This window comes from Lutra lutra, chromosome 7 (genome assembly GCF_902655055.1).
Source record: "Lutra lutra chromosome 7, mLutLut1.2, whole genome shotgun sequence".
Classification (NCBI taxonomy): Eukaryota; Metazoa; Chordata; class Mammalia; order Carnivora; family Mustelidae; genus Lutra; species Lutra lutra.
The window spans coordinates 31,160,287-31,184,014 of NC_062284.1; positions in this window are offsets into that span (position 1 = coordinate 31,160,287).

Below are 23,728 nucleotides of genomic sequence, written 5' to 3' on the forward strand. Positions count from 1 at the left end.
CCCAAAGTCAGTGCTAAGGGCCACCCTCCTTGTTGGTGGGCCTCCCTGAGGAGATGCTGAACCTAATATTGGACCCCAGGGGCAGCTCAGTTGCTTAGGCCTGAGTACAAAGGGGCTGGAGCTTCAGCTTTTTCCTATCTTGGCACATCTCTTGTGCTTACTCTCTCAATCTGTAGAATGGGCGTATGCCCTTGTGCTGACTAGAACTTGTGAAATCATGGGAGAGGTCAGCCTCTTATGCATCGCATCAGGGAGGTTTCTGCTCTGTGTCTCTTGAATCAATGTCCTGAGTATGCCCATGGTTAAAATGCGACCCAGGGGCTGTCTTTGATATGGCACAGCATAGAACAGCAGGAAGGGGGACTCAGAAGAGCTAGGCCTAGTCCTGATGCTGGGATTAATTCGCTGGGTGATGTTGGGGAAGCCCCTTCTTTACTCTGATCAATGGAGGATTAGACCAGATGGTCCCCAAGAGTGCTTTGGGAGTTTCTCAGTCCTCTCTGACCATGGCAGAGATAGGAGGGATGCCAGAAGTTTGGACATCTTGGTATCCAAGAAGTCACCCTCTGAATGACTCCCCTGGGCCGCCTTGTCCCACCTTGCTCCTGAGCTGGAGGGCAGAAATTTCCCTCCTGTGCTTATACCCCAAGTAGGAAGAACTTGCCCTTAACTTGGCCCCTGCAGATTCCCCTCTACTTTGGAAACTCCTGGAGCCCACCTGGGAGAAGCCCCCAGAGTGGACATTCCTCGGAGACCCTGGAGCCCCAGCCCTCACCTTTGTCAGCTAGCATTTGTTTGCCCATTTCACTGGGCCTCAGGATGAGGCTTGATTCAGGTGATTGTCTACCCTCATGAACCAGCCGGCAACCATTCAAAAGGAGCCCCTCAGCTGCCCCATGTGGGGTTAGGTTTCAGACTCCAGGCAGGACTCCTGCAAGGAGTGACGGGTTTGCTGCCCTTCCATACCCCCCCACCAAGCTAGATGCAGAGCTGGGCTCATGGAGGGGGCCAGGACCCGGAGAGTTAAGTCTTCCCTGCCTCCCGCCTGCCCCCTGCAGTGCTGGCCCCAGCTGCTTGGAATCCCTGGGGTCCTGTAGGGTCCTCCCGCCAGCCAGATGGGCAGCAGCGCCAGGAGAGGAGGAGATGAAGTGGAAACAGGCCTCAGGGTACCCCCAAGTCAGGGAGGGAAAGGGAGGAGGATGGATGGGGAGAGGACAGAGGATGGCCATGAGGTAGGGGAGTCCCAGGGGCTGAGACTGGAGAAGGCAAGGACCGCTCTTGGAGAGCCAGGCCCAGGGCAGGGGCTGCCTCAGGGCTTTGGGGCTGTGGGGAGATCGGGGCACAGGCTGTCGTTCTCAGCTAGACCCTGCCTCAGAGCCAGCACTTGGCGTGAAACCCTAGCCAGCGCTGGCTCCTGCTCAGCTTTCTTTTTTTCTTAATAAGGTCGAATCAGAGTGAGTCAGAGGAGCCAAGTTTCCTGTTAGGCTCTGTTTGAATAAACTCTGCTCTGAACAGAGCTTGGGCCTCTGCATCAGTTCCCTGGGCCAGGGCCGTGGCCCTGCCAGCCGTCCCTGCTGAGACCAGAGAGCTGGGGTCCCCAGGATGACCCGGCCAGGGACCTGACTTGGCCCTTGGCCATTCCCTGGGGAAGTCCGCTCTGCTCTCAGGGCTTCGGTCTTCATCTGTGTCTTGGGGGTGATAATACGTTTCTTGCGGTAAATTTGGGAGGATGAAGTGGGAAGATTATGAAAAGTGCCCGGCACAGAGCCAGGCACACAGCCACTATCTTTCCTTCTCTTGCACCAGTGGCAGGAGGTGGGGGCTCCTCTCCCATGGGTGTCCCCTCTCCCCACCTTCCCCTCTGTTTTCTCTGTCCCTTTCCTGTTTGGATCTGTCTCCAGCATCCTTCCTAGTCCAGGGGAAGCTTTGTGCAGGAGGGCCCTGGTGCCACCCCTTTCCACCTCTTCACTTCCTCCCTCAAGCTCCTTCTCCCTGCCTGCCTACAGCTCTGTGAGCCCAGGGGAGCCTGCCCAGCTCCCCCTCTCCAGACACCGTGCCGGGCCTTGCCTCAGTAGCTGGAGGTGTCCTGGCATCCTCCCAACTGAAACCTTCAGAGTGGCGGCTCACAGAGACCTGGGCAGGCCGCAAAGGGTGCCGAGCTTGGCTCAAGTGAGGCCCTTGAGTCACCAGGTGGGGCTGGGCCCGAGTTGTCTGGATGTAAGGGGGTGGCGTGGGGGCTCCTCTCTAGGCCTTGTCCTTACAGGCTGGGATTCACAGCCACATTTTAAAGATCTAGCCCTGTGGTTGAGGTTTGTTGCTCTGGCACTAGGAACCAGGCTCAGGGGACCTCGGGAGGGCCAGCGATCCAGGGCTGAAAGTTTGCCGATGGCACGTGACTTCATTAAGACCTACTGTGTGCTTGAATCTGGGCTTTGTTGCTGGCTCTCTCATAGAGCAATTAGTGTCCTGTGACCCTGGGATGGAAATCCAGGTTCTGGAAAATCCATGCAGGAGTGAGGAAGCATCAGGCCTGACCAGCAGAGGGTCTGGGGAGCAGAGGAGGAACTAAATGTGGGACTCCTCACTGCTTTGCAGAGGGAAGGACCAGGAGGCCCACTGGGGGGGTCTGAATGTTTCTTTGATGGGGGGTGGGGTGGGGTGGTAGGGATGAGGCAGGCTCTGAGAGCTCCTGTCCTGGGTCTCCCCCTCCTCCCCGTGATCACTGGCTGCTGAGCCCGGGGCCCTGGCACCTGGGTGGACAGCTCAAGAAAGGGCATTGACAGGATCTGTGTTGAATTGGGAATGGAAGCTGCAGCCCAACCAGCCTTGAACTACGTACTACCCCGACACTGTTTCCGGGGCTGAGGGGAGTGAGGAATGAGGAGGGCTGGTGACCTGGCACAGAATTTGTGGACTCTGCAGGGAGAGGACCACCGAGTGACCACTGCCAGCTGAGGCCTGTGCTGTCCCCTCCCAGGCAGCAACATCTGGAGCAATGGTTGGGAAAGCAGGGGGGCTTTGGTCCCCAGAGCCAAGAAAGCCAAGGGAGGGGCCCATGGAGGGGACTGCAGCCCTTTGATTTGGAGCAGCTCTCTCTAGGGCTGGAACTCTGGAGAAGTCCGGAAGTGGGGGAGGTGAGGTCAGGACCTTTTCAAGGGACAGATGGGGGTGGGGGGAGGGGAGGGAAGGAACCCACCCTTCTCTAGGACCCAGAGGGATTCGGTGGCTCTGGCTGCCTCCCACTCTGCTTTTCCTCCCAGCTTTCTGCACAACCCGCTCCGGGTTCCCTGGGGAATTGGAAATACCAGAGCTGAAATAACAGTCTGGGCACTGAGGCAAGTTTCCATGACTCCACGGAAGCAGGAAGCCCCCTCGGTCCCCCTCAGCCACCAGCCTGGCCAGTTTCCCCCTTTCCTGACTTTCTCCCCCACTCAAGAGGCAGGCGTGGCTGGGCCTGCTGAATGGAAACCTTCCCTGTTCCCACCCCCAACCCCTCCAACCCAGGGCCCAGAACTGGTAGAGGCCAAGCTGATCCTCAGTACCAGAAGGAAGAGAGGGGATCTCCTCCCAAGGCCTTCCTCAGTGGAGGGGTTGGCTGGGGCCTGCTGGGTGGAGAGCCCCTTCTGTCCAGGTTGGGGGGCAGGTGGACCTCAGCCAGCGTGCAGTGGGAAGAAGGAGGGAGCAGAGCCCCCTGTTCAAAGGAGAAAGCTGGCAAGACCCAGAGGGGCGCCAGTCCCTTGAGCTACAGCCCTGTAAACCTGGAGGAGAGAAACTGAGGAAGGAACCCAATGATGCTGACTAATAATGCCCTGGCAAGGCTAAGGGAAGCCTGTGAACTCTCTCTTCTTTTCCTGCTTCTTTATCTTTAACTCTCATTTGGGTCTCACTGGGTTTCTCTAGCTTTTGTTTCTTTTTTTCAACAGCCCCCCCCCCACCATTCACTCATTCATCCCCACGTCCCTCCATCTCTGCAGCTCGAAGTCTCTTCCATCTGTTTGTGCTTTCACGTGGCTTACCCACTCACGCCCTCTCCGCTGCCAGTGTTTCTCCCAACTAGTCCATTTGTCTGCGCATTCCGTCAGCAGGCCCCCTGCACGCCAGCTGAATGCCAGCCCCTGGGCCGGCAGGGCGGATGACAGAAGGTGCACCTGGCTGGTCCCCCAAGAGCTTGAGTCTCACACTTGGGCTTCTAATAAGAGGGTGTTTTGCGGGTGGTTCTGGCTAATAGGAAATGCTGGTCTTGGGATGGATTAAGCTACTGTATGTCACAGGACTGGACAGAATTAAGGTTCTTCACTGATAGTACTCTCTGTAGTTGAGTGTATGTGACCCCTGACCCCCGACTCCAGGAGTCCTCCAGGAATTCAGTTTTACCCACCTGGGTCCTGGAAGTGGGGGGCACAGGGTATGAAAATGGAGTGGAGACAAGATACCAGCAATCTCTCCCTTACGTCTCCTATAGCTTTTTAATTGCAGATTACAAAGGAAACACATCAAGTACAGGAAATTTAAAATGTAGACTAATAAAAAATTGACTTACTCTGTAACGCAGAGAAAACTACTCTCTTAGGCTTCCCCCTTCTCTGTCTCTTTAAAAAATCGAGATCGTACTGCCTACGTTGTCTTATAACCTGCTTTGTTTATGTAATATTTGGTGACCATTTTCCCATGGCAGAGTAACAGTGAAAACCTGCTTCCCTTTTCAAGTATTCTCATTGCTCACTGGAGCTCCTGTGTGCCTAGAAGAAGAGGTAGTCAAGCTTTCATTCCCTCTGGGTAGGACCCTGGGGGAGGGGGGCTAGCTCCAGGTCCCACACCTCCCCTGTTAAGCCCTCACCCCCTTCAGGGCTGAGCCTGGACCCTGAGGCCATTATTGTCAGACCTTCCATTTCACTCAGGCAGGATGAACTCAGCTCTAACTGGGGAACATCCTGACCCACTGGTGAAGATGGCAGGTGGAATGGTAGGGGTTGCCTTAATTTCTATCTGCCCAGGAGGCAGGCCACCTCCTTTCTTTGTTCCTCATGGAGCAGGTGGTAGTTACCAGCCTTAAGCCTACATAACCAGGAGGGACTGCGGGGACCGTAGAAGACCTGCTCCACAGACATTTTTGTGTTTCCCAGAAAGAGAAGCGTCTGGCAACTTAAACTTTCAAAAACAGCTGTAACATTTTTTACTATCATATATACATAGAAAAGTATGCGACGTATACACCCATGGAATTACCACCTAGACCGAGAAATGGAACATCCCAGCAGCTGGCCACCGCTAGCAGGAAGCAGGAAGCTCCTGGAAGTTCTGCCTGTGTCAGCACTCGGCCGCATCTAAAACAATTTTTCTTCAACAGATTTTTAATGACTGAATTATGTGGATAAATCATAATAACCTCCCTTGGTTGGTTTCATTTCACTTTCTTAGCTCTTCCCAATGATGGTGTAATCAGCACGCTCGCACAGGAACCTTTGTGTCTGCCCTGCCGTGTACCGGCCTCAGAGCGCCCCGGTATGGTGCCAGCCCTCCTTTGTGCACTGTAGGACTCACTCTGCCTTTTTTCTTTCTGTAAAATGGGAAGAACGATAAGGATTTAAATGAGGTGACATATGAGATGTGTTTAGTACATGGTCTCATGCGTACAAACACTTAGAAAACAGCAGGCGTTATTAGTGTCTTAGGTAAATTAGAAGTTGGATTTCTGGAGAAAGGGTTTGAATATTTCTAAGGTTATTTTATTTTGTCAGAGAGAGAGCGAGAGAGCAGGGGGAGTGGCAAGCAGAAGGAGAAGCAGGCTCTCTGCTGAGCAAGGAGCCAGATGTGGGACTCGATCCCAGTATCCCAGGATCATGACCTGAGCTGAACGCTTAACTGACTGAGCCACCCAGGCATCCTTATTTCTAAGATTTTGACACAAGTTACTCAGCTGCTCCCAGAAATGTGGTCTCCATTTACCTGCCCAGAATACCCTGGCTCTTATCACTACCGTGTACTGTCTCCTTAAAAGAGCATTCAACATTGGGTAGGGTTACAAACACAGTGTATTTTTTTTTTCAGTTGTCTTTCTTTGATTACCTGGGTGAGTGAGCCTTTTCTCTTGTGTTTGTTGACCTTCCTTATGCTTCTATGTTTGTACACAAGTCTGTTCTAGGACAGTAGCCGAATGGTCCTTTGAAGACATGAGTCAAAATTTCTCTCTTCTGCTTAAAACCCAGCAGTGGTTCCCCATTTCACCGGGAATAAAAGCCAAAGTCCTCTTTGTGGCCTCCGGGGTCCTCACTGTTTGGACCCTCACTCTCCCTGCTCCACCACACCTGCCCCCCTCTGTCCCTCCAGCACCCCACCCCGCCCCACCCCCCACAGCGCTCTGAACTTGTTCAAGGCTTTGCTCAATGAGGCCCCAGTCCCTCACTCCTGATCTCCTTACTTATTCTTCTTTTTCTTTTACCCATAGTACTTCTAAAATACTGCACAATTTACTCCTTTGTTTGCTGCCTGTCTCCCCCTAGAATGTAAGCTCTATAAGGCTAGGCACTTTTGTCTTGGTCACTGCAGTGTCTCGAGTACTTAGAACTGTGTCTGGCAGGTAGGAGGCACTCGGCAAAATATTTATTGACTAAATGAATAAACGGTGAATTTCCTGGTCATAGTCTTCAACTATTGGTTATTTTATTTTATTTTATTTTATTTTATTTATTTATTTGACAGAGAGAGAGAGATCACAAGTAGGCAGAGAGGCAGGCAGAGAGAGAGGAGGAAGCAGGCTCCCCACCAAGTAGAGAGCCCAATGCGGGGCTCGAACCCAGAACCCTGAGATCATGACCCGAGCCAAAGGCAGAGGCTTAACCCACTGAGCCACACAGGCACCCCATTCATCAACTATTTTCTATCGTCACATTCATCTGTGTAGTCTGGACTTATAAGATGTGATATATTTAGCACTTTTCCATACAGAACTCTGTCACATCTTGCACAATGAATTTTTGAAGTTTGTTGTTCATATTACTATTTCTTATACTGATGTGCCAAGGGGCTTTGTTTTTTCTGCTGTCAAATTATTTGTTTCCCCTTATGATCTCAGACTTTGTCGTGTGACTTTTGCCTTCACCAAGCATATATATATTTTCAATTAAAGTTTCTTTCATGGTTTTATGATTTCACTTTTTAAAAAAAAGATTATTGGGTGCCTGGGTGGCTTAGTGGGTTAAGCCTCTGCCTTTGGCTCGGGTCATGATCCCAGGGTCCTGGGATCGAGCCCCACATCAGACTCTCTGCTCAGCGGGGAGCCTGCTTCCTCCTCTTTCTCTGCCTGCCTCTCTGCCTACTTGTGATCTCTGTCTGTCAAATAAATAAGTAAACTCTTTAAAAAAAAAAAAAAAAAAAAAAAAAGATTATTTATTTTAGAGACAGTGTGTACGCATCGTGGGGAGGGGCAGAAGGAGCCAGAGAATGTTGTTAGGCTCCCCGCTGAACGTCATTCTCATTCTCGCTGGGGCTCAATCTCAGCCCTGAGATCACGACCTGAGCCGAAAATCAAGACTGACTGTGCCCCACCCCCATGCCAGGTGCCCCCATGATTTCATGTTTTAATTCCTTAACCTCTTTATCTTCATGTGTGGTAAGAAGTAAGAACATAACTTTAAAACAAATTAAGCAACTATCCCAATATGGATCATAAGTGAATCACTCACTTTCTAGTCATCTGAAAGGCCATTAATCATATACTGAATATATTTGATGTGTTTGGGCTTTCCATTCCATTGGCCTGTCAGATCATTCTTACACTGATACTGCCCATTTTAATAATCGTGACAGTTCCCTTTATCATCTTTAAATTGTGTTTTGCTGTAGTTATTTATATGAACTCTAGATTTACTTGTTTTTGCCAAAGTAAACAAAATCAAAACAATACTTCTGGGAACTGAAATATGATTAAACTTTTAGATTAATTTAGTGACAAACAACTTTACACCATTGAGTGTTTCCATCCAGAAACATAGTGTATCTTTCTACTATGAAGGTCTCTATTCTTGTTATTCTTCAGTGAAGTTTTGTTTTATAGATGAGTCTGTTTCATGCTTCTTTTCATGAAATGCAGAAATTGTGTCCATGGTGGGCGGCTTCTGAAATGGCTCACAGTGATCCCTGGAAATTCTCACTTGTATGATCCCCTCCCCTCGTCTGTGGGCTGACCCTAGTGACCCGGTTCTAAAGAGTAGAAATGGCAAAAAGTGATGGGATGTTACTTCTGTGATTATAAGAAACTGTGACTTTTGTCTTGCTAGAACTCTCTCCAGCCCTCTCACTTGTCTGCTCTGATAACACCAGCTGCCATGTTTGTGAGCCACCTTATGGGAAGCCCACGTGGCAAGGAACTGAGGGTGACTTCTGGCCAAATAGTAGCAAGGAACTGAGGCCCTCGGCCCCACAGCCCATGAGGAACAGAATCCTACCAGCAACCATGTGGGTGAGCTTCCCCGAGTAAACCTTCAGATGAGACCACAGCCTTGGCTAAGAACTTGACTGTAGCCTCATGGGAGACCCTGAGTCAGAGAACTCAGCTGAGCCACACCCAGACTCCTGACCCACAGAAACTGAGATGATAATGTTTTAAACTGCTAAGCTTTGGGGTAATCTGTCACACAGTGATGGATAACTAATTTAGCATCTTTTATTTGGTGGTGTTGTGTGTATTGTGTTTTCTAACAGGTTAGTAGCCAGTAGAAAGGACATTAATTTTTCCATAGTTCTGTAAATGGCTGCTTCACTAAAATCTTCTATTCTGATAATTTTGTATTTTCCAAGTTTTTCAAAGAAGACTGTTGTATTTACAAATATATTATAATTTGTTCTCTCTTTTTTTTTGAGGGGGGGTAGTCTAACTGCATTATCTAAGATCTTTAGAACGAAGTTGAATAACAAAACAGTAGAAATCTTCCTTGTCTCCGTATTTAATGAGAATGTTTCTTGACTTCCGCTCTTCTGGTGTTGCCTGTGGGTTTGAAAGTTTAGTATTTTTTTAATCATGTGAGATAAGTATACTTCAATTTCCAGTTCACTAGAACTTTTTAAAAGAAGGTCAGGAAATGGATGTTGACATTTACCGAACATCTATTCGGCATGTGAAATGACCTTTTTCTTCTCCAACCTGTTGCTGCAGTTAATCAGCTCACTGTGTTTGGGATAGAACATCAGCCATGCATTCCAGGAAGGTTTGCTCATGGTGTATGATTTTAATATATTGCTGGACTTACTTTTGACTTCATCTGATTAAACTTTTATTAGGACTTTACATCTATATAAATGAGACTAGTGTATGACTCATTCATGTATCCCATCTTTCTTTGGTGCCAGCTGTATTTTAATACCAGGGTTGTTCTGGTTCTACAAAGAGAAGTGAGAAGTGTGTGTGTGAGTCAAGGTCCTGGCATGAAACATTCTCCCAAAATGGCTTAGATAGAGACACCTGAATGAAGGGACGACATACAGATGTGTGAATAAGGGGAAGGGAACAGACAAGGGATGGCAAGACACCTGGAGACTAGCGGTGAACAGGAGCCATTACCATCCCCAGGACCACAGGGACAGGGGAGGAACCCATGTGTCTAAAGCACAGAGAGAGCTGGAACCGAAGCTGGGAACATTAGTGCCTAGAGAGAGGGCACTAAAGTAGGAAGGGAGCAGGAAAGGATATCCCAAACAATTCCCACCCCACCCCCCAACCCTCCAGTCTCCTGCCCATGCCTCCTGTGGTCAGAAGCCAGCCAGAAGCTGGCGGACTAGGCAGTCTCTGGGATGAATGCAATTTCTGGGGGTCAGCTGTCTGGGGCCTGGAACGAGGCAGGGAAGGGTGTGGTTTCCATCTCATGATGGGACCCTGATGGATCTGTCCAGAGCCATGTTTCTAACTGCTTTTAAATATTCACTTCCAGGTCTTTTATACAACTTCCTCATATAGATTTTTTTTTTTTGATTCCTATGATTTTGCTTATTTTGCTTCTCTCCTGCTTGCTAGGAGTGCATGGCTGAGTATCCCTCACCATGGAAAGAAGAGCTGTGTGTGATGTGTCCTAAGTTCTGGAGTGTAGGAAAGTCTTTCTCTCTTGTCTTCATGCAAGAACACACCTGGAAGATGGTTGCAATTTTAGGTCACAACCGTGACCTCTCAAAATGCTGTAGAAGAGTGGTTCCCAAGTGTATTCCATTGAGCACCATCTGACTGCATAGGTTTAATGGGGCTCATGGGGTTTCATTGAGTTCGTGGGTTTCAAGGATTTCATTGTCAAATAAATTTGGAACACTGTGCTCGCTAATCTTGCTAAGTTAATAAGATGCACTAACACTTTAAAAGCCCTGAGAAAGCCTCATCAGTCTGGGATTTGTCTTTTTTTTTTTTTTTTTTTGCTTCATTAAGCATTTCTTAAGTTTGTTTTATGGCAGAAGCTCTTTTCTCCAACAGAAGCATTTCTCAACATTCCATGGAATCTCTCTTCCAATTATACATTTTCAGAAATATTGTAGATACTCCCTGCATCTCTCCTTCTCCATGGGCGCTTATAGGATTATTTCTTTACCCTTAAAATGAACAAAATCCTGGGTGGTATTTCCAAAGATGCCTTTGTTTTTACTAATTTGACTTAGATAAGGAGGAACCTTTTTTTTTTAGATTTTATTTATCTATTTGACACACACAGAGAGAGATCACAAGTAGGCAGAGAGGCAGGCAGAGAGAGAGGAGGAAGCAGGCTCCCTGCCGGACCGAGAGCCCGATGTGGGGCTCTATCCCATGAGCCTGAGACCATGACCTGAGCTGAAGGCAGAGGCTTAACCCTCTGAGCCACTCAGGTGCCCCTGCTTTTGGTTTCTTTATAGACTTTTTTTTTTTTTTTGTATGGTTTGCTCTTGATTCCCACCCGCTTCTCAACCAGCAAGTTTCTCATTTCATTCTTTCCATTTTGTTTCCAACTCTCCTTTCTGAGAGATCACATTTTAACTAAATGACTCCAGTACAAAATGAACGTGGCCTGATAGTCAATTACGTTTCTGTGATAAACCTTTGTTAACAGAATTCTTTTTCTCTGCCTTTCGAGAAGCATGATATTTTCCCTTCATGACACAGAATCTTTCTGAAGACTGGGTTTGCAAGCCCGTGTTTGCATGTGGGTGTTGTTTGCTTTTACTCCTCCTTAAAAAAAAATGAGTATTTTGTGAAATCTTATTTTTTTCCCCAAAACAGGAGGGAAAGAAGGAGATTCTCTTTAGCTCACCATCCACCTGGGTGTTTTTCAATTGTCCGATCACATTTTAGGCTGAAGGACTGGTTAACGCAAACGTGTGTCACTGGGTGGCTATGAACACAGACTGTCTGTGACATATGGCCCCCCACCTCATTGCCGGAGTTGACGGTGGGTCTCACTGGCTCTGGGGTATCTGTACGTGTGTGTGTTGTGTGCATATATCCACTGTTTTCCGTTCAATGTCTTCCAAGGGCCATTTACAAGCTCAGGGATCTAGTTGAGGGACAGGGGAGGGCACTGGCAGAGGGCAGAACGAGTGGGGAACTCTGTGCATCAGGGCAAGCTGTAGGTCATGCCCCACCTCTAGGTAACTGACAAAGTCACACCAAGACTTATGCCCATCCTGTCGGGACAGGAGAGAGGTGCCATCTGGGAGACACTGGTCAGGGAGGAGCTTCCCCCAGTTACCTACTTGGCCTAGCAACTATGGGCACCCCAAGACCTCGCAGTGAGCTCCTCCCAAGTGCTGTTGATCCCCAGCACTGACACATCTTCTAAATGACACACTGTCCGCAAGCCCCATGCTTCCCACTGGCCCTCCAAATTCAGAGGTGGTCAGCAAGTGCTGTTAGGATCTCATCTACTTGCTTCTCACGAGGGACGTTTTTGCTTTTGCAGAAAGTAGAATTGTGATCCAGCTCCTGGGGGGGGGGGTGCCTCCCTCCAGTCTGGATCTTGCCCATTTCCCATAGATCGACAGCATTCCTGGCCCAGGGATACGCCTCCCCTGGCTTCCAGGCCAACACAGGCTTTCCCTTCTTCATATTTGTCTGATCAGTTCCGCTGGGATCCGGGCAGGAGGGGAGCCCTGCAGCAGCATAACAGGAGGTTGCGTGGGACTCTTCCTTCTGTTCTAGAATGCAGCAGAGACCCAAGCCTGAGTACAAACAACACGAGGGACCCTCTGTCCCTACACTCAGAGTTGCCTGTGAATAGCGGAACTGTATCCTCTCCCTCTGGCAGGGCTCTCAGAGGGGCTGCACTGGCCCCTCTCTCATCAACCACCACTGCCTCCCAAGGGGAGCACGAGGGGCAGGGGTTAGGGGGAGCCATCTGCCATGAGGGGAGAGCGGGGTTTATGACAGGCTACTCTCTCCCTTCTTTGGGGGTGGGCTGCTGCTTCTCCCTGAAGTCACAGGGAATTTTGAGTAAGGCAGACCAGCACGGTCATAGCCCATGTGGGTGACTGCGGACTCTGGGAGCCCCCTCTGAACTGTCTGAGCAGGGAAAGGGCAACAGGAGACAGATGGCAGGTAGAGAGAGCCGTGTGTGCTGGCTGAGCTCACGCCCGTGTGTGCACACACGCTGCTGCCCAGCCCAGGAGGACTTCGGGCAGGGCTTCAGAGGATGCCTTCACGGGTCCTCCAGAGGCAGCCGGCTTTTGGACAGAGAGTGAGTTGGAGGAACGATGGAAGATCTAATGGTCCACCCAGGAGAGGACAGTCTTGGGAGATTTGCGTCCACATCCCTCTCCTGGACCCCCAGTCCTAGGGGTCCCCAGAAGAGAGAGCAGGAGGATGGGTGTAGCCGGATTCCCCTTGCTCGGGCTATGCCACTGGGGCTCGGCGCTCTGTCTGAGCAGAGGTGGGGATGTCTGAAGGCGGTGAGCAGGAGCCGGTCTCGGTTCTGGTTTTGGAAGCTGGAGTGTTCCCGGAGATGCAGAGGGTGGGGAGTTGCACCCTGCAGCCATCACCAAGAGTCCTCCTACCCAGCAGTCGAGGGGATTTCAGCGGCGGCCAAAGGTAGTGAGGAGGGTGGCGGTTAGAAAGCAATTCTATGGGCTCCTGGGTGGCTTAGTGGGTTAAAGCCTCTGCCTTCGGCTCAGGTCATGATCTCAGGGTCCTGGGATCAAGCTCGGTGTCGGGCTCTCTGCTCAGCAGGGAGACTGCTTCCCTTCCTCTCTCTCTGCCTGCCTCTCTGCCTACTTGTGATCTCTGTCTGTCAAATGAATAAATAAAAAATCATTTTAGAAAAAGGTGATTCTATACCTCAGCACATGGAGACTCAAAGAAATGTGCTACACTTGAACAAAATCCATCTTTAAAAGCAAAAGGGGAACAGCCCAGCTTGGGAAAGTTTTACGGTAGGAGAGGTACAGAACCATGGGATGGGAGCCATGAGCAGGGGACTGAGGGGCTGGAGGAGCATGTCCTTGCCCCTTGCCCTTTTCCTTGCAAGTGACAGAAGCAGTTTCTGCAGAAAGTGGAATTTAATGGAAGGTTCCCAGAGCATCTCACAGAATGTAAGTAAGAGTCCAAGAGTTGAGCAGGAGGAGGGGCTGGGCTGTTGGTGGGCATGAACGACATCAAGAACTGGGGGTCTGTGAGCCCCAGGGCCTTTGCACACCCTCCTGTTTTACTCGCCATATTGTCCCCTCATGCAGACTCGTCTTCCCACAGGGCAGAAAATGCGACCACTGACAGCTTCCAAGGATTTGCCGCAAGACAGGACTGCCTCTCAGTGGGCCCAGAGGAGGTCTGGACCATCAACCTGGCCCAGCAAGGGCCACTCTGCAGACAAGCAGTAAAGGACCATCCTGAGGGAAAGAGGGTTGGTATCCATCATGTGGTAGCTACTGGTGTTTCTGGAGGGAATCTGACAGTCTGACGTGGCCTCCTGCAAAGACAAAGCTCCATGGTGGAGGTTCTGATGACCCTGTGCCCTCAGCCCTCAGGACCCAGGGCAAGGGAAATGGCCACAGTGACAATAGCTCACATTTATTGTGGGCCTACTATGTGCCAGGCCCTGGGCTGCGCTCCGTGTGAAATTTCACTTCATCCTCACAGAAACTGTATTATCTCCACCCATTTCAGGGATGAAGATGCAGCAGCTTGGAGAGGGTAGGGGCCAAGGTCACAGGGGCAGCGAGGGGCTGTCCTGGCACCTGGTCTGTATCTATCTGGCTGCCAAGCTCAGCTTCTGCACCGTCAAGCTCTCTTGCCTCCAAGATTGAGCACCTGGACCCTGGCACTGGCAGAGAAGGAAGAAGAGTCTTTCTGGTCCGGGCTGTAGTTCTGTCTTGTGGACTTGCAACCTGGGACACTCCCTGGAGCCCGGCTGTGTCATGGTGAGCTCTCAGAGGGTCGTTTTGCACATCTGAGATGATTCTACCATAAGCTCCTGCTGTGGTCGGGGGGAGTGGCTGCGTAGCCCATCCTCCGTCCTGCCAGCTTTCAGGGCAGAAGGGTCCCCGGCTTCTGGTTTTCCCTCCTCCTATGCTAGATGGAGGGGAGTTCTTGTCTCTAAACCCGCTCCCCTCCCTGTGCTTTGCTACTCAGGCTCTAACTGGGTTCCGTGTGGACTGCAGGTAGAGCGGTTCCCGGAAGAGGGCGCCAGAGCCTCTTCACACACCGAGGGTCGAGAGACGGAAGAGCGGAGAGGCGGGTAAACAGGATGGGGCCGCATGCTCCGTGCCCATTCTTCGGGTCTCAGCGGGTCTGCGGTCCGTGCACTTGCGCCCCTAGCTGACAGACAGATGTGCGCATGAGTCCGTGTGTGTGTTTGTGCGTGCTGGCGGGGGGGTGGGGGGTGGGGATTAAGTGAGGGTGGGGGGTGGATTCTTCCAGGAACCACATGTGGCAGCCCCTGCTGTGTCAAAGAAGGTCAGAGTCAGGGCATAGGGACAGATACTGATTTTAGCCACTGATTGTACAGATCCCAGGAAATCCCCATTTTCTGGGCAGGCATTTTAGTTCCAGTTTCTGTCCTACTGTGGGGCAGGCAAAGAATGACTTTGCATGAAGGGAGGTTACCACCCCTCCAGGTCTCGGCCAGGTAGGTCTTGGCTATCAGCTCACACCTGTCATCCTGGCTGACCATCCCAATGGTCCCGTGAGCCAGAGCAATATTAGCCTCACTGTACAGCTGAGGATGATGAAAGCTCAGAGAGGTTAAGTAAGTTGTCTGAGGTCATGCAGCTGGAAGTGGTAAAGCTAAGATTCAAACCCTAGCCACTCTGATTCCAAAATATGTGCTGGTTTCACATCTTTGAAACTGGCTTTCTCAAACTCATGTTTTCTCCACATGCAGACCTTACAAAAAATGGGCTTGAAGGCAGCCCATTCAAGTTTCAGGAGCTGTAGCTGGCTCATGGCTGGAATGACTGAGCTGAGGAATGAAAGCTGATGGACAGTTTGCGGCCCGTTTTTAGGAGTCAAGGAATAGAGAACTATATTTAGCTGTTTGCTGTGGACTAGTCAGCTGAGAGAGGGCCCAGGTGGGGAAGGAGGAGGGAGAGGCAGAGACAGCGAGACAGAAATGAGAGAGACAGAAGGAAAGAGAGAGTGAGAGAGACAGAGACATAGAAAGAGACAGAGAGAGAGAGAAAGAGAAAGAGGGAGAATGAATGCAAGGCAGCCAGCTGCCTGGCCAACTTTTCACCTTCAAGATGGGTCTCTGTTTCTAGATTTCCAGGGAGGTGTGTTGGCTGGCTGAGGTCTCTTTATGACAGGAAGGCCTGACACTATCACCAGGCTCATGGGACAGAGAACAGGGCTTGTCCAAGAGAATCTTCTAGGCCCAAGACTGTCTTCTGCACGTACATGACATTGGTGTATGAGCCATCCCAGCTCTGGAGACCAGCACGGGGCACAGCTCAGATCCCAAGAAGAGTGTCTCAGCACTGCAGATGTGTTCTGGAAGCTTTCAGGGGTTAGATGTGTCCCTTTCACTTACCCGACCTCGGTTGCCCCTTCCTGCGCCCCGGGGCATCTCTCTTCTTCCTCATAAGAGGAAATGCTGGATCTCACTCCAGCCCTGCTTGGACTTGGCTCTCCAAAGCAGTCTGCTTCTGGAGAACAGAGAGGACCTCTGGCCTTCTTCTCACACAGAGGTCCGTGGTTCTGCCCCCGCCTGCCCCTCAAGCAACACTTGGCATGCTTTTTGGGTATTTCTCCCTGGCCCCCATCTCCACTCTTCTCCCCACGAAGTTCTCCCACTTCCCGGACTAGCCCCTAATCCTCAAGGTGGGAGCTCAAGGCTGCCAGTCCACAGGACTCAGCTTCTCTAGAAGCCAGCGGAGCTATGAATAACAACAAAACTGCCCTATATATACTTTCCGGGACTCTCTCAGACTCGCAGAGAGGCCCCTAGGCTGGAGCCCAGGAGACCATCAGCCTGGCCCATCCCATCCATGTCCCTGCTGACCTAGAGCTGGCCACTTCCCTTGCCCGGCCTGGGTAACCCTGACAGGCTGCCTGTCATTCAGGCCAGCGTTCTTCCCTCCAAACCACCCTGCCTCAAGCGGAGGCATGAGGATCCAGCGCGCCCACCTACTCCCTGTGCTGCCACATGTGGTTCCCGCCAAAGGCTTTCTGCTCTCTGCCCCTTGAGGGCGGCTCACAGCTGGGGTTGTGAGTCCCAGCTGTGGCTTCAGCACATCTGGGAGCCAGAGATTGGTGGGGGTGGGGGAGGTGCGTGAGGGAAGGCACCTGAAGGAAAAAAAAAAAAAGGACCAGTTTGTAGACGATGCCAATTTTCCTGGTGTAAATACTCCCCCTATGACAAATCTCAGGCTACCAATGCACTGTCCCTGCATGCAGAACTGGGAGACCGTGTGTGAATGATTGTCCCTGAGCCAGCACAAGCTGACTTGGGCACAGCGCTGGCTAAGGGGCAGGGGGTGGATCTGGGGACCCTGCCCTCAAGGGTGTGCCCAATTCCATTGGGGGAACCCGCAAGCAGATCTGTAGCTCTACGCATCCCTCCACTGGCTGATTTAGGAAGGGGGAATCAAAACCCAAGGGAGCATGGTGAAGGAATTTCTTTCAAAAACAATTAGATCACTTCACAGTTTAATTGCCTAATATTTTTTTTTTTACCTAATTTCAAATCGCTCGTCATGTGAGTAATTGGGCAATGCATTATTGAATTACGGAGGAATGCAGAGCCTAAAGGGAAGAGGCAATCGAACATTTGTGTCTTTGAATCAAGTCATTGATGGACACCCGAGGAGTGGTCCATGCTGTGGCCGTGGCCTCCTCTGTGGCTTTGCGCCACTCCCGCTCCCTCCTGAGCTCCCCTTGCTGTCACTGGATTCTTCTCTTGCTGCCCTCAGCTGCTTTCCCGGTTCTGTCCTCTCCCTCCATCAAGCTGTCCTCCTATCTCTCTATTCCTGCCTCTGTCTCTTTTTGCCTCGTCTCACTCTCTTCTGTCTGCCTCCGTGTATTGTGTTTGCTTTGTCCGTTTGCTTTCTCTCTCCACGTCTTTCTCTTCTCTCCTGGGCACTTGCTTGCCGTCCCTGTTTCTCTTATGTCTCTGTTTTTCTTGGAGTCTCTCTTTTCTACGCAGACACACGCAGACACACAGACACAGACACACCTGCAAACAGGCAGATACAGATTCACACATGTAGACACAGACACACATGTAGACATACACAGATACACAGGGACACACACAGACACGCATGCAGACACATGTATAGGAACACAGACCTCCCACAGACACACACACAGACACATGTAGACCCCCTCCCCCTGCCGACACACAGAGACACGCACAGATACACACACCCCTGGCCCTTGTCTTCCAGTTCCTTCCTGCTTTGCTGCCCACCTCACCCGGCTGCTCCCCAGTCCCCGGCTCCGGTCCGCATCCATCCAGGTACCGTGCAGCTGAACTGACTCCCCCTCCTGCTAATCTGGCCCTGCCCCTGCAGGGAAGCCCAGAGCAGGGGCCTGTGCTGGGAGCCCACACACAAACACAGGCTTTCATCACACCTGGGAGCTACAGGCTGTGGGGAGCAGGAAGGGGCACAGGCAATGCTGGCTCTCCAAAGAAAACGAAATCCTTGATTTGCAGGCTTTGCAAATACTCTCCCCGTGGCTGATTGCAGGCTATGGACACAGTGTCATGGAATGCAGAATTAGGAAGATATGTACTTTGGTGCTTCCGAGCCCATCCCAGCTGACTTCAGAACACCGCCTGGCAAGGGGAAGGGGTTTCCTTCCTGCCTGCAGGAGCTGGGAGTCCTCTAACAGGGTGTAAAGCAGAAGGGCTAGAGGGGGCGGGGGCGTCCCAGGTGGATGGCAGGAGCCAGAGTGGAGGGGAACGGCGCTGTGGTGGGGGGCGCAGGTGACAGTGAGCAGGTCAGTGCCACCGGAGTATGGGGAAAGTGAGAGGGGTTGCAGAAGGGGCAGACACGGGCCAGGGTCACTGAGGATCTTGAAGACAGAATGGAGGAGCCTGGTTTTTTCTGGTGGCCAAGGAGGAGAGGGGACACTATCTGGTGCCTCAGTTCAGCTTCCCAGGAAACAGGTTTGTGGGTAAGGATTTGGGTGAAGTCCTTTGGGAGATGATCCCAGGAAGCAGGTGAGGGAGTGGGGCAGCGAGATCAGGTGGAGAGGAAAATCTGTGAAGGGCGTGTTACTGCTTCTGCTGTGGAGGGTGAGGGGGGTCCCCCGTCGCGGTGGGGACTCTCTGACTTCCGGAGCATGCCTTAGAACTGTCCAGTCAAGGGGGAAGGAGCCACCAGTTCTCATCCCTTGTTGGTCGAGGGTTACTCCTGGGGTGTTAGTGCCCGGCATTCCCATTGGACCCATGTAGGTTGAACCCAAGTTCAGTCCAGGGCCAGAGAATGCCCTTATGAAGAGAGACCAAGGAGCTTAGGGCATGTCCCCAGTGTGGGAAGCAGCAGGTCAGTGCCTTCTGACAGACGCCTTGGGGTTAGGTGGCACAGAGACTGCTGGTGACTCTGGGAGGGCAATCTCAGTGCCATAAAGGGGCAGAAGCCAGAGAGGACTGACTCCTGGAGAGATGGAGGACAATGAGGAGAAGATAGACAATCCGAAAAATATGGACAATGGGAGCTCTGCTGGAAGGTGCGGGGGCTGGGGAGAGGGTGAGCAGGCTGGCAGTTGCTTGGGGTGAGTGAGGGAGAGCAAGCGGGTGAACAGACAGGACCAGTAGAGGGCACCACACAGCCCCAGCTGATGTAAGTGTAGGCGGGTGCTCCCTAGGGAGCCGAAGCCTGTGCGGACTCCCAGGGAACAGCCAGGGCACGGAGCTGACACCTTGTACTTCCATTTTTCTCCTTGGGAGCCGTGGATTGGCTCGGCGTGACCCAGTTCTGCAAGCATTTCTTTGATTGAATGGAAGCAGACAAGGACTATGCTCTCCAGGGAAGCAGATCCCATGTCAGGCATCAAAGGGGGTGGTGAGGAAATGAGGAAGACCTATCTTCATAGTCTAGGAAGTTGCAGATGGCCATGACCGATGAACACAGCAGGCAGGGGGCATGCATCAGCGGACACACCAGCAAGCACGGGAGAGGCCCCAGAGTGGGCAGCCGATTTGCCGAGGCTGGGGCAGCCGAGCCTTGAAAGCTGACGGACGTGCAGAGGAAGAGGAAAGAGGCAGCAGGCACTCCTGGATTCCAAAGCCTTCCCTGCCTGCTTAAGCCTTCTGGTGGCTGGTTATCACACACCCTCGACCCTGAGAGCCAATGGGAGTTCTTCCATAGCCAGACCCTTCCCACCGTCCTCCAATGGAGTCAGACTACCCTCGTTGGGGAGATGGGAGAGGCCAAACAGAGGATGGTTGGAAGGAGGTGAGCATTGTCACCCTGCGCCTCCAGCTTAAGGGGAGAAGGCTGCTCGCCTAAGTTCCGTTCTTTGGTGTCGAAGGCTGAGCAGCCCTCCCAAGAGATATCCAGATCCTAATCCCCAGAACCTGTGAGTATTACCTTATATGGCAAAACTGTGCAGATGTGATTAAGTTAGGAATCCTGAGATCGGGAGAGTCTCCTGGACTAGTTAGGTGAGTCCCAGTATAGTCTCGAGGGTCTCTGGAAGAGGGAGGCAAGGAGGTCCGAGGAGGACATAGGAGACATGACCCTGGAAGAGCAGGGGGCCCAGGATGCTGGCGGCCTCCAGAAGCTAGAAAAGGCAAGGAATTTCCCTTAGAGCTCCACAGGGAACCTGCCCTGCTGACACCTTGACTTGAGCCTGGTTGAGACTGATTTTGGGCTTCTGGTCTACAGGACTGTAAGAGAATAAACGTGTGTTTGTGTGTGTGGGTTTAAGCCACAGAAGTTTACGGTGATTCGTTCTAGCACCAGAGGAAGCAGACTTAGCCATTAGATGTGCATGCTCTTGGGGTGTGTTTTCGGGGGTGGGATGGTGAAGCGAGCAAAGGGGGGCAGAGGGAGCCGCTCAGCTGCTGGGGAGTCATAGACAACTCCACGCGCCGCTGCCTCAGATGGAAGCATGAGCCGTTGGCATGTGACCCACACTTACTGAATGGGGCTGCTGGAGGCAGGGGATATGGCCTCAGGGCGGGGGGACAGAGAGCCCTCCACAGGCCACACTCACGGGGTCCTGAAGGAGGTCTGGGGGCTCTGCTCGGTAACCCCACAGCTGTGGAAGGTTCTTCCTCTGAGCCTTCTTCCTCTGGTCTGCAGACCTGGTAGTTGACCCCTTTCTACTGCCCTCAACTTCTTCACTACCGAGGGCTCCACAGAACGTCCGCATCTCTCCGGAGCCAGGAACTGGGGTTTTACTCCCAGTTTCTACAGCTACCACTGAGAACCTTCCAGGCACTTTTGTCTTTAATCCTGGGAAGAGCACTCGCTATCATTCCCATTTTACAAATGAGCAAATGGATACTCAGGAGGGCGAAATGAATGTCCAAGTTCAGGGCCAAGATGCCCCTGAGGTCTGCCTGGTACCTCTTCGCTGCTCTGTGGCCTTGCCTCCATCACTCAGCATTTTCTAACCAGTAGTGCCATCGTGAGCAGTCCCTTCAAACTCTTTTGGCCTCAGTTTTTTTTTTTTTTTTTTTTTAAAAACGCTGTCCTGCCTCCCTCCTAGGGCAGCTTTCACTCAGCTCCAAGGAGACAAGATGTAACAGGCTTTGTAGGACTCTGCTGCTCTGAGTCCCTGGGCCCTCCCTCCCGGGGCCTCTCCCTCATCCATTCCCGATAGCTCTGGGCCCTGATCCAGGAAGGAAAAGGAAGCAGAGGGGAAAGGTCTCACCTCTCGCTGCATGTGATTTTCAAGTTCAGCTTGTCACCTTTGTTCAGTTTCCCCTAATGCTGGAAGTTACGCAGGACAGCTGTTCAGGCTCACGTGGTTTGTGTGCTGGGCCTCACAGAGGGGGAGGTGCGGGTTGAAATCCAGCCGCGATGGGCACCTTTTGCTTGGCACAAAGGTGCCATCTGCCAAGAGGCTGCATCTGCCTGGAGGGGACAGCCTTTTCAAGTTGTCACAAAAGCCCAGCGTTGGTTTGCAGTGGGCGGGGATGGGTTGGCTTTGCAGGGGGCCAGTGTTGCAGCTCTGGATCTACTCAGGAATCCAGAGTAGAGAAGGGAAGGAAGAAGCAAAGCCCCACCCAACTCACTGTGGCAGAACTGGAAGCCACCGCCGTCCCTCTGTGGGTGCCGCTCAGACCCTCCAGAGATAAGCAGAGGGAGCACTGGGGCTCCAGGGTTGCCCACCTCTGGCCTTTGCCTGCTCTCTCTGCATGCCTCTGCTCAGGAGGCCCCACCCAGGTGGGGCCCTAGGAGCCATGCACCAAAGGGCACCAGTCCCGGGCGGTAAATTCCCTCCTGAGTTCTCCCTTCAGGGTCCTGTCTGTATGAGAGAGGCTCCGACCGCTTCAGATTGCTGTGCCTCAAAGCGGACTTCAGAAACTTCCTTGGTTGCACCTCATCTAGACTGGCGATTAGTGCCCAACACACACACATACACACACACTCACACACCCCATATACCAAGCCAACAGCTGCTCCCTTCTCTCCCCTCATTTCCCCTTGGCTCCCTGTGTCCTCCTGTGCCCCAGAAACCCACTTCCAGACCTTTGCACACACTGTGGCCTTCCCCAAACTCTCTCCTTATGCTTTCCTTTCCACCATCTATATATTAACCTCCCATATGTGCTGCTGCACAAAAGCCCTCCTCTCAGGCAGACCGGAGGGACATCTGGCATCCTCTGGGTGATGGGCCAGGATCATGGGCTCTGGGAATTCGGCTTGGTGCCTCGAGTGCCCTTGGGGACTGGGTTTGAAGTGCGCTCCTGGTGTGCCCTATGCGGGACCCGCACCAGATGCGGGGTGGGGGGACTCCCCGGGCAGGGTCAGACAGCCCCCTCCAGCTGTGAGCAGGCCTCCAGGAGGCTCCCGGGGCCCCCCCAAGCTGTGAGAACCAAAAGTAGAGAAATTGAAGCTCATCAGGTTCCTCAGCCACTGCTGTCAGCTGGTCAACACAGATTACTGGGGATTGGGGACCGGAAGATACCAAGGCTGAGGGACTAGAATGCACTGTCCCCTATGGAAGCCACTAGCCCTGAGTGGCTACTGGGCACTTGAAATACAGTTCATCCCAATTAAGACGTGGTTGTCAAAAATGTAAACTACACACTGGATCTTGAAGAAGACTTAGTAGGAAAAAGAAAGTAAGAATCTCATTAATAATCTTTATATTGATTACATAGTTGTAATTACAACCAGTTGTAATAGTGTTGATTACAACACTATTATGGATATGTTGGGTTAAGTAAATGTGGCTTTTAAAAAAATGCGGCTATTAAAATATTAAGAGATGCATTTGTGGCTCACATTGTGTTTCTACTGGACACTGCTGGTCTTGGGGGTAGAAAAACACAGGAGGGGTCCTTGGATAATTGTTCTCACTGTGAAACAGGTAGGTGTTTAGAAACTGGGTAGAGAAGCAGAGGCAGCCTCCCAGGCTAGCCCCACATGGGGCCCTGATGGTAGCTGGGGCCAAGTCCTGGCCCCCGGGTGCTGATCCTGCCGTGGGAAGGCAGGGCTGGGGCACTGCCCCAGGTCAGAGTCTTTGCTAGCGGGAACTGCAGCATCCCAGGTGTACCAGAGCGTGACCTGTGTGGGTGAAGACCTGGGGACCAGGGAGGAAGCTGAAAGGTCCTCTCCAGGTGGCCCTCGTTGCCACTCCGACATGACTCCGCTCTTTCCCACCACCCTGCGTAAACCCAGGCCATCAGGATAACTGTCATCGCTCACAGTGAATCATGCTGGACCACCATGTGTGTGTTTTGGGTGGGGGGGGGGGGGAATTCCCAGTCAAGAAAGAGGGTATAGGAGAGAGCACGGTGCTCACTGCACCTGTTCCCAGGGCTCTGGAGCTGTCAAGAGATACTTCCAAGGGGATCCCAGTGGTTCCTCTGTCCCAAGCTCATGGCTGGTTCTCAGCAAATCCACAGCCAGAGTGGAAGGCTTCAGGACCTCTGAGAGCCAAGAACAACAGATCCCTTCTTGTACTCCCCTTCCAGTCCCCCAGAGCGCCTCTGGCCCCGAGGACCAAGCTTCGTCCCCTGCAACCCTTCCACTTAGCCAGAGAGCACTCAGATTGCAGAGGGACGCTGGGTGGGCTGCCCCCTTCGTGGAGCAGCTTGCCAGTCAGGGAAGGGTCCTGGTTCGTGAAGGCGGCGCGCCCTCTGCAGGACTAATGTGCAAGTGCAGGTCC